This window comes from Tachypleus tridentatus, chromosome 8, assembly GCF_004210375.1.
Source record: "Tachypleus tridentatus isolate NWPU-2018 chromosome 8, ASM421037v1, whole genome shotgun sequence".
NCBI lineage: Eukaryota > Metazoa > Arthropoda > Merostomata > Xiphosura > Limulidae > Tachypleus > Tachypleus tridentatus.
In genome coordinates this window covers 17226536-17236303 of record NC_134832.1, presented here as the reverse complement: position 1 = coordinate 17236303, position 9768 = coordinate 17226536, and the positions used below count along the sequence as shown (strand labels likewise).

The 9768-nt window shown below is 35.8% G+C and overlaps 1 long non-coding RNA gene across 1 annotated transcript in view; it reads left to right on the top strand.

Moving 5' to 3' along the window:
• The first annotated feature begins 1003 nt into the window (after nt 1-1003).
• The window catches only part of LOC143258595 (uncharacterized), a 29885-nt gene continuing 21120 nt past the window's right edge, over nt 1004-9768 (top strand). The window contains exon 1 of the long non-coding RNA XR_013032402.1: nt 1004-1388. This is a non-coding gene — a long non-coding RNA (uncharacterized LOC143258595). The remainder of the gene's footprint in view (nt 1389-9768) is intronic.

The following is a 9768-nucleotide window of genomic DNA, read 5'->3' as shown; positions in this document are numbered from 1 at the left end:
TCTAATATTAAAACAGGCCAGGCATGGTCAAGTGGGTTAAGACGTTCAACTTGTAATCTGAGGGTCGCAGGTTCGAATCTCCGTCGCATAAAACATGCTCGCCCTTTCAGCTGTGGGGCGTTATAATGTGACGGTCAATCCCACTATTTTTTGGTAAAAGAGTAGTCCAAAAGTTAGCGGTGGGTGGTGATGACTAGCTGCCTTCCCTCTAGTCTTACACTGCTAAATAAGGGACGGAGATAGCGCAGATAGCCCTCGTGTATCTTGCGCGAAATTAAAAAAAAGCAAACAAACAGTATTAAAATATTCTTAATTGTGCCGATAAGGTTGTTGTCTTGAATTAGCTTGGGAGTGGATTTATTGTCCCTTATATAGCTTACACCTTGCTATGAGAGTTTTGACTTCTGTTTTCGGAATGTTGTGTCTTTTGGATGTGCATTGATTGCTGAAGGCCTATTTTCCTCGGAAAAGCTATAAAATAAGCAATTTCTATAACTATACGTGACAACTTTACACTGTGAATTCGCTAAATATGTGCGATACTAAACGCCCCTGGTGTCACAGCAAGCATCCGCATGCGGAGATGCACCACTGAATTAGAATACAGAAATAATTCATATGGATTAGGTTAACTCTCTGTAGATGTACCATTAAACTACGCTTTTCAACAAAGTAATCTAATACAAGTATATTACATATAAATAAAATATTATAAGTTAAAATTAAACAATTAGTTTGACATTTTAACCTTTTACCCGAACAACTCACGATGTTGACACTATCATTACCATGTGAATAAGGAATATTTGTTAAATTTTCACTGTGATTATATTACAGGGGATACAAGAGATGTTGAATTATTTTTATAACTGTATAGGATGAGACGAATAAGGAAATCAAATGATGTTAACGCAGGCAGGGTCAATCATGTATACATAAATAAGTATGAAGGCAAAAATACTCTTCAAACCACTCGCATTTTACGTAAGCATGTATACAGTAAGACTCAGTTCATGGTAATATGTAAGTAAGAAGGCAAACAGGCTCTATGATGTTTACATACGTAAGTAGTCGTACAGATTCGATCACGTGAATAGGCAGACATATTTGATTTAAAGTAATGCATTTATGTGAATACACAAGTAAGTAGACGAACTTATTCAAGTATTGATAGCTTCAGAACTATATAACGCATAAGAAGAAAGACAGCCAGGCAGACAAACAGCTACATAAATATATAAACAAGTATAGGCATATTGTGAGGAGATAGACAGACAACATTTGTACAAGTGGGAAGATAGTGAGGCAGTGATATACGTGAATCTGGTGGTCGATAAGCTTATAAGGAACAGACAGACTGGAACTTAAGTGGATAGTTAACCAGACAGGTATGTAGTTATTAACATTTGTAGGTAGATGTATAGTAAAGTATGACTGAAACTGTGTGCAGCTAGTTAAATAAAAGGGTAGATAGATACTGATTGGTTGGTAGAAAGATACATATATGAATAAGAATTTCAATATTCAAGAACATCAAAAATGAATACGTTTCACTAATACAGAGATACAAGATGCTGATAATAAGTATAATATTAAATGATTATACATATACATAAAGAAAGGGACGCTTTACAAGAGATCACAAAGTATATAAAAACTGAACAGATACACACAGCTGTGTATATCCATGTATATCGAATGCGAATAAAGAAAAAAATGCATACATAAAGAGAAATACATAAAATGCTGGACCTAATAATAGACTTACAAATACACTGGAATGTATATCAATAGAAAGAAAGAAAAAACAAAGGGTTAGGTGAATAAATAGAAACTCGTATCTTGTAATTTTAACCCGAAAAGTACCTCATGTGACATATATAGTCTAGTTGGCCAGGTTACAGTTCCTTAAGGTCCAGGTATAGACATTTCTAATTTGAGCTGCTGTGCATAAGAAGGCAATAAAGCAATATCACTCACCGCCTATCGTGCGGTCATTTCTAGCTCAATACCAGGAGGTACCTTTACTATTGCCCCGGCATGGCGGTGTGGTTAGGGAGCTCGACTCGTAATCCCTGGGTCGCAGGTTCTAATCCCCGTCATACTAAATATTTTTGCCCTTTCAGCCGTGGTGGCGTTATAATGTGACGGTTAATCCCACCATTCGTTGATAAAACAGTAGCCCACGAGTTGGCGATGGGTGGTGATAACTAACTGCCTTCCTCCTAGTCTTACGTTGCTAAATTACGGGCGGCTAGCGCGGATAACCTTCATGTAGCTTTGCACGGAATTCAAAAACAAACAAACTTTCACTATTATAACGTCTCCGAAGCTGGAAATGCGGAACGTGTTTAGAGGAATATCGCGGTTCAAACTCTTCATATTTGGATCAGCAGCCTGACACGCTAACCATTAGGCCACGTGCTGTCTTAGACAGGAAAACACATTGTTAAATATAAAAATTCAAAGTAAACAAAAATGGGTGGGTACTTAAGATAATAGACAAACACACAAGTACACAAGTGATTAGATATGAAGACACAGAGAAGCATACTTTAATAATTAGTAGTTGAAGAGACAGAAAATTATACTGTAGCGAGGCTGAGAAAATTAAAAAAATAACAGGTGGGTACTCAAATGACAATTATAAAAATAACAGTAAAAAAACAACAATAATAAACTAACCAGAAAACTCATTAAACATTGCCTCATACATCCATGGCTCAGCTCTGATGACTCATTGAACTAAAATTGGATTTTGATGCTTCCAGTGGGCAAAACACAGACAGCCCATTGTATAGCTTTGTTGTTTCAAAAATTAAATTATTAAATATTGAATATTTTAACAAAGTCAAAAGTTTATTGTTTTCTCATTAGTTTCAAATTCTACACCCAGTTGAATGTTATATATATGTTATATACATATCTAGCTCGAGAAGAAACTGCTTAACTAAGACGAAGATAAAACTTACACATCAAAGTTAAAATTTTCCAAGAGGAAAAAAATAAGTTACTTTGTGTACCTAACACTGTTTTACCATATCCTTATGATATGCCTGCATTTTAAATGAGAAATACAACGATTCACACGGTGTTTAAAGATATTCCTGGAATGAAGAAACGCTGTTCGTATCATTACAAGCAGTATTCTTAACCTATTTTACCATGCCTGATTAATACTTAATCAATAGCTATTCTTAACCTATTTTACCATGCCTGATTAATACTTAATCAATAGCTTCTTCAAGGTCGATTAAACCACAACCAGACTTTTATCAAACTTCTCCCAGTTCCCGAATAATTCATGACAGCCTAGGTATCAGCTACTGGGTAAAACATGGATCAAGTTGTTTACTCATAATTAATTCAGCAGATTAACTGTAACTTTCTTCAGCCGAAAGGATCTCATAAATCACGCACGTGTCTTACGTCTCGTTTCTCTTGGCGCCACAGATCAATATGTTTTTACCATCCCTCTCGTTTGTGATCGTATAATTCGAAGTTTAAATAAACATACTTGAAAACTTAGTCACGGTTATAGCTGTCGTAAAAAAGTCGTTGAGACATCAACGTAAACAAAGACTTCCAAGGAAGCGAAAAGCGGTGTCTTGGGAAGAGTAAGTTTTGTTCGATTTTTAAGTACTTTGACTTATATACCAATACGCCTCAGAGATGTCTCAACAAAATTACTTTATAATTTGCGATCGATCTATTGCTTCTTCCAATATTTCAATTTGAGTTGAAGTATAGAATGGCATGGTACATCGATTACTGTTTACAAAGTAAAAACTGGTAAATGCATATGTCGTTTCTCTTTGCAGTCAAACTGTTACATAGCACAAAGAAAATACACATTTCGATTAGTTTATCGAAAGGCAGGAAAGTCAACACGAATAAGACCCAAATACTTTGGTTTTTTTTTGTTTTTGAATTTCGCACAAAGCTACTCGAGGGCTATCTGTGCTAGCCGTCCCTAATTTAGCAGTGTAAGACTAGAGGGAAGGCAGCTAGTCATCACCACCCACCGCCAACTCTCAGGCTACTCTTTTACCAACGAATAGTGGGATTGACCGTCACATTATAACGCTCCCACGGCTGAAAGGGCGAGCATGTTTGGCGCGACGGGGATGCGAACCCGTGACCCTCAGATTACGAGTCGCACGCCTTAACGCGCTTGGCCATGCCGGGCTAGACCTAAATACAACCAAGTTTAGTAACAACAAAACTGTCGTATAAAGACAAACAACCAGGTTAAAACAAACAGGAATAACCTTATTAATTATCATACTACTTCTTTCATAACGTTAATATATGGTTGAAAAACTAACATGTTTCCCTTTTCTTCATTTAGTTTCAAAAGGAAATAATAATGATTATTGAGTTAGGTTAGGTGCATCATCTTTAAATGGATGTTTGATTTAACTGTAAAGATTGAGATATTATTAGAATAGTGAAAAGTGATATTATTGTTAAGAATGTAAAGAGTATTAGTATATTTAGAACTGTGAAGAGTGGTATTATTGTTAGGATTGTGAAGAGTGGTGTTATTGTTAGAATTGTCAAGAGTGGTATTATTGTTAAGAATGTGAAGTGTGGTATTATTGTTAGGAATGTGAAGCGTCAGATTGTTATTAGGATTGTAAAGACTGGTATTATTGTTAGGTTTGTTAAGAATGAGATTACTGTTAGTATTGTGTAGGATAAATATAAGGTTTTACATTTTGAATAGAATTAGCTTCAGACTTGTGATCGATAGAAGGTAATAATATATTTGAAGCTATTCTTAAAGTTGTTTTCATGTTAAGCAAACATTCCGAATACAGAAATAGCGATATATTATGAACTTGATAGTCACAGTCCCAGAGTGCAGAAAGCGCTTTTGAGGTAACGGGTCATGTATTTGTAATTCTCGGTATCACAGTAATGGCACACTAACCACTTGTCCACGCTCAGGCCCGTGTATATCTAGTTCGCTTAAACAAGAAATAGGCCCGGTATGACCAAGTGGTTAAGGCACTCGAGTCGTAATCTGAGGGTCGCGAGTTAGAATTCCTGTCATACCAAACATGCTCGCCCTTTTAGTCATTGGGGCGTTATAATGTGTCGTTCTATCCCACTATTCGTTATTCGTAGATAAAAGAGTAGCCCAAGAGTTGGTGGTGGATGGTGATGACTAGCTGTCTTCCCTCTAGTCTTACAGTGCTATATTAGGGACGACTAGCGCAGATAGCTTTCGAGTAGCTTTGAGCGAAATTTAAAAACCAAAACGAAAAATAAACCAAATAGATACATAAAATAAACGATTTACATTTCAAAAATTAATTCATAATAGGATCATTGGTAATAGATTAGTAGCAGCAGTCAGTTTTAGATTAAGAAATTTTAGTAAAATGGAGAATGAAGGGTGTACTTGTCACACTAGCAGTCTAAGATGTGTGTATTTGTTTGTCACTCTAGTAGTCTAAATGTTATTTTGCAATAGGAAAATATAAAATATAGCGAGGTACCACAAAATTAAGACTCAAAATGGACGACAAACTTTTATTTTGCAATAATAAAATATTGTGCAAGGCCACTAATTTGTGTAATGTTTTCATGTACACACTAGAACCATTCACTAAGTTACTGTAGGATCGTCGACGACGTGAAAAATCATACATTTCCAATAAATCTAAAAGCTACTGTAGACACAATAACTGTTTTTGCGGGAATATGATACAAGTTTTATAGATCATACGTAATTATAATGCTGTTCAATTGAGTGTTTTAGGTTGTTACACTTTCAGTGACACTGGCAATGGAAAATTACTTTTCAAGCGCCAGACCCGTGTGTGACCCGTCATGGTCAGGTTTTTGTGTGGCACTTGACTCGTAATATGAAAGTCGCGTATTTGAGATTACGCTACACCAAACATTCTCGCCTTTTCAGCCGTGGGGATGTTATAATGTGACGGTCAACCCCACTATTTGTTGGTAAAAGAGTGGCCCAAGAGTTAGCGGTGAGTGATTATGATTAGCTGCCTTCCTTATAGTCTTACACTGCTAAATTAGGGACAGCTAGTGCAGATAGCTCTCGTGTAGCTTTACGCGAAATTTAAACCATACAACCGAAGCTTTGTAGTACGTGTCAGATTATCAGAAGTATTTCGAAAAGCATATGTTTGACTTAGATAAAATTCAAGTACGTTAACTATCATATTAGCATACACATATTGTGAAATTGTCACTAAAATCCAGTAAATACTGAGAAAGTTTTAAGATAAAATGTCATGAATGACAAAGTGCCAAATTATTGAGCAAGTTTCATTTGTTGCAGATTTTGATCAAAATTATCGGCTGGAGGAAGGATTTAACATCAGAGGAAAAGCATGAAATTGTAAATAGTCCTTCTAAAGCGAAAAATTAACTGAAATTGCAAAATATTTTGGTCGAGACCATAGAACTAATATGAAGCACCTAATCGATTTTGATGCTAAGCAAACAGGCTATAACAAAGGGAAAATATGTGCAATTTCAAGACCTCACTCTTTCAGCACGAAGTAAACAACTACAAATAAACCTCGTTCATTGAGTAGAGAGATATGTCAGATTTAGGGTTCTCCGGAATGTTGCAAAATGTGTTAAGTCTCCAATTTAACACCTCTGTAGTCCAGGTGTATAAAATCCAGCGACTTACATGAGCTTACCATTATTTAAATACAAACTTTCAAGTAGTTTCGTTTACAGATGAGTGTCGTGCAGCTCTTGATAGACCAGAAAATAGCTTGTAAAACCTACTTCAGCCCCATCCAGAATGAAATGTCAAGAAGGAGATTGAGGACTAATGTTATGAGCTGGTGTTATTGGTACTGAGCTTGTGGGTCCATTTTGGGTACCTGATGGTAAAAACATCACTTCTGTAGTTTATAGTACATTTCTTAAGGACAACTCAGAACTTTGGTATGGGATAAATTCTTAAGGATTCAAAAGAAAGGTCTTTTTTAATGCAATATAATACACAATGTCATACTAGTTGTGGTACGTTGGGTTACCTTTCAGTGAGGCTTTAAAGCTGACCAGTTTATGGAATAGCTGGCCTTGTCTCCAAAATTGAACCACACATAGAACCTTTGTAGTATGATTAAACGTACGATATATGCTAGTGGAAGGCAATTTACATCAAGGAATGATTTCTGGAATGCTGTACTGTCATATGCAAGTGATGTTAAAGCAGAAGACATTCACGAAAGTAATGTCCAAAATGGTGGTTATATCAATAAATAAATTATCTTCTTCAGAATCTTATGTATTAAGCTATTGCTGAATTTCATTTGGTAATTAAAGATTGACTGTATCAGTTTTATTTATTATTATCTCAAATGGCTGCTACTTTTGTGCTGTAGACGCATTTGTCAGAAACTTGCATAATAACTTGGCACTGTGTAATTCATGACATTTTAAAAACTTCTTATAACTCTCTTATTTGTTAGTGGATTTAAATGACAGTTGCACAACTTGTGTATGATAATATGATAGTTAATCTGTAAAAAGGAAACTTGCGTAATAATTTGTCACGCCGTCATTACCGCATTATTACTTCATCTTCCTTTCACTAATTCTTTCAGAGACTCATTTTGAGTCACGACACAAAAGAAATAAAAGTGTAGGATACAAAGATGGTTATTAGAGTACTGATGTTTTTTCTCACCATTAACACTTTCATCCTTCGTCATCAAAACTCTGTGAGATAACTTAGAGTGTTACATCCAAATAAAAAACAAATAAACCAAACAGAAAACACTCACACACACAAACTAACTTGTTTTGCCTGGCGAATGTATAAATTTTTGTTTTACACACATTGAGATCCAACAAGTAAAATAACAAAACATTTATATTAACTTTGCTACAATAAGTTTGACTTAATGTGCATACCTTGCTATTCTTGTTATTTTATTCTAACACTTTTACAGTGGTTACATTTTTCAGCTTTGTCGAAAATGGCTGAATGGATTTTGAAAAAAAATTGGTACACAGTTGCACTATGATATGATTAAAAAGCGAATATGTCAAGAACTCTCAACGTCACAACAAAGTCAAGGATATCCAAAAATCCCTATTTGTTAACATGGGGATTGAGTTTTCACACTATTTATATTCTATAATTTAGTCAAGATCATAGCAAGGTCATGGAAGTCCAAAAATCTCTATCTGTTAACATGAGGATCAATTTTTCATACTATTTATATCACAATAACAACATTTTTACTTTTTCTTGTTCCTGGGCAGAAAGTGTTATTTCACAATTGCTTATGCCTAAAGTAAATGGAAAAGACCTATTTTTCTCTTCAAACCTAACTTTTGTGACTTGGGTAATGAAACGCCTACAAGGCATATTTCAGCATGCTTGTCGGGGATCAACACAAACATTGGACACCTCATTTTACCTGTAAGCACTGGAAAACAACTCTAGAAGGTAAGACGGCCAATTTTTGCTTGCCTGAATTGTAAGATTTTATATTATACAAATTTTAGACCTTTTAAAATTTAAATATCTTTTGATGCACCTCAGAGGAATGCAACAGCGTTAAGACCTTGCTAGCAGGCTTGAAGTATGATGAGTATGGCTGGGAGGTTATCGGAGACTTCAAAATGGTGGCATTCCTGATGGTCTCCAAGGAGACTTTACCAAGTTTCCCTGTTATCTTTGCCTTTGGGTCAGCAGGGACACCGCAGCGCACTTCAACAGTAGAACTGGCCACAACAGACCGAGTTCTCTGTGGGGAAGCACAATATCAAGCGTGGGCCACTAGTGGACCTCCAGAAGGTGTTGTTCCTACCATTGCACATAAAGTTGGGTCTTATGAAACAATTTGTCACAGTTCTTGATAAGGAAGGAGTCTGGCTTTCAAGTGCCTTCGAGACTTCTTCCCTAAGCTGCCTGAGGCAAAAGTCAAAGCTGGTGTCTTCGTTGGACCACAAATAAAGAATATCCTGAGTGCACAGAATTCCCCAAGAAGCTCAGTATGAAGAAAAAAGCTTGGGGCAGATTTGTCGCAATGGTTTGGGGATTCTTGAGCAATCACAAGGCGAAATATTATGTGGAACTGGTTGAGGGTCTCGTGAAGAATAACGGAAAAATGGGCTGCAGGATGTCTCTGAAAGTTCATATCCTTGACACTCATCTTCAAATAAGACATGGGTGCACACTCAGAGGAGTAAGGCGAGCGCTTCCACTAAGATATACTAGGCTTTGAACACCGCTACCAAGGAGCGTATAACGAAAACATGATGGGAGACTATATTTCGGGGCTGATACGTGAATGTAATTTACATTACACTCGCAAATCTCTAAAAAGTACTCTCTTCTAAACATTTTCGTTCATTTTTGTATAACTTTATTATAAATACATGTAAATCTTGATTCATATGTTGTTTTATTCAGACCTTATGTAAATGAAAATGTGCAAATTTGCTTGTTTTTCTACATAGAAAATAGGTTAATTTCTAAATTTCATTATTCAGGTCACAAAATCAAAGTTTGAAGGAAATAATCTCCACTTTTTATACCTTTACAATATAAGCAATTAAGAAATAACGCATACTATCCAGGAACATAATTTGTGTTGTTTAGTGTATTCTATAACTCAGTCAAAAGTTTGGATTTTGATAAAAGATGGTGAACGTATATCCTGCTAGTACACATATCCTTATCCGAAGTACACACGGATGCATTTTCGTATTTCTTGAGAGCCGAATACTATAAACACTGCCTTAGTAGAGCATGTT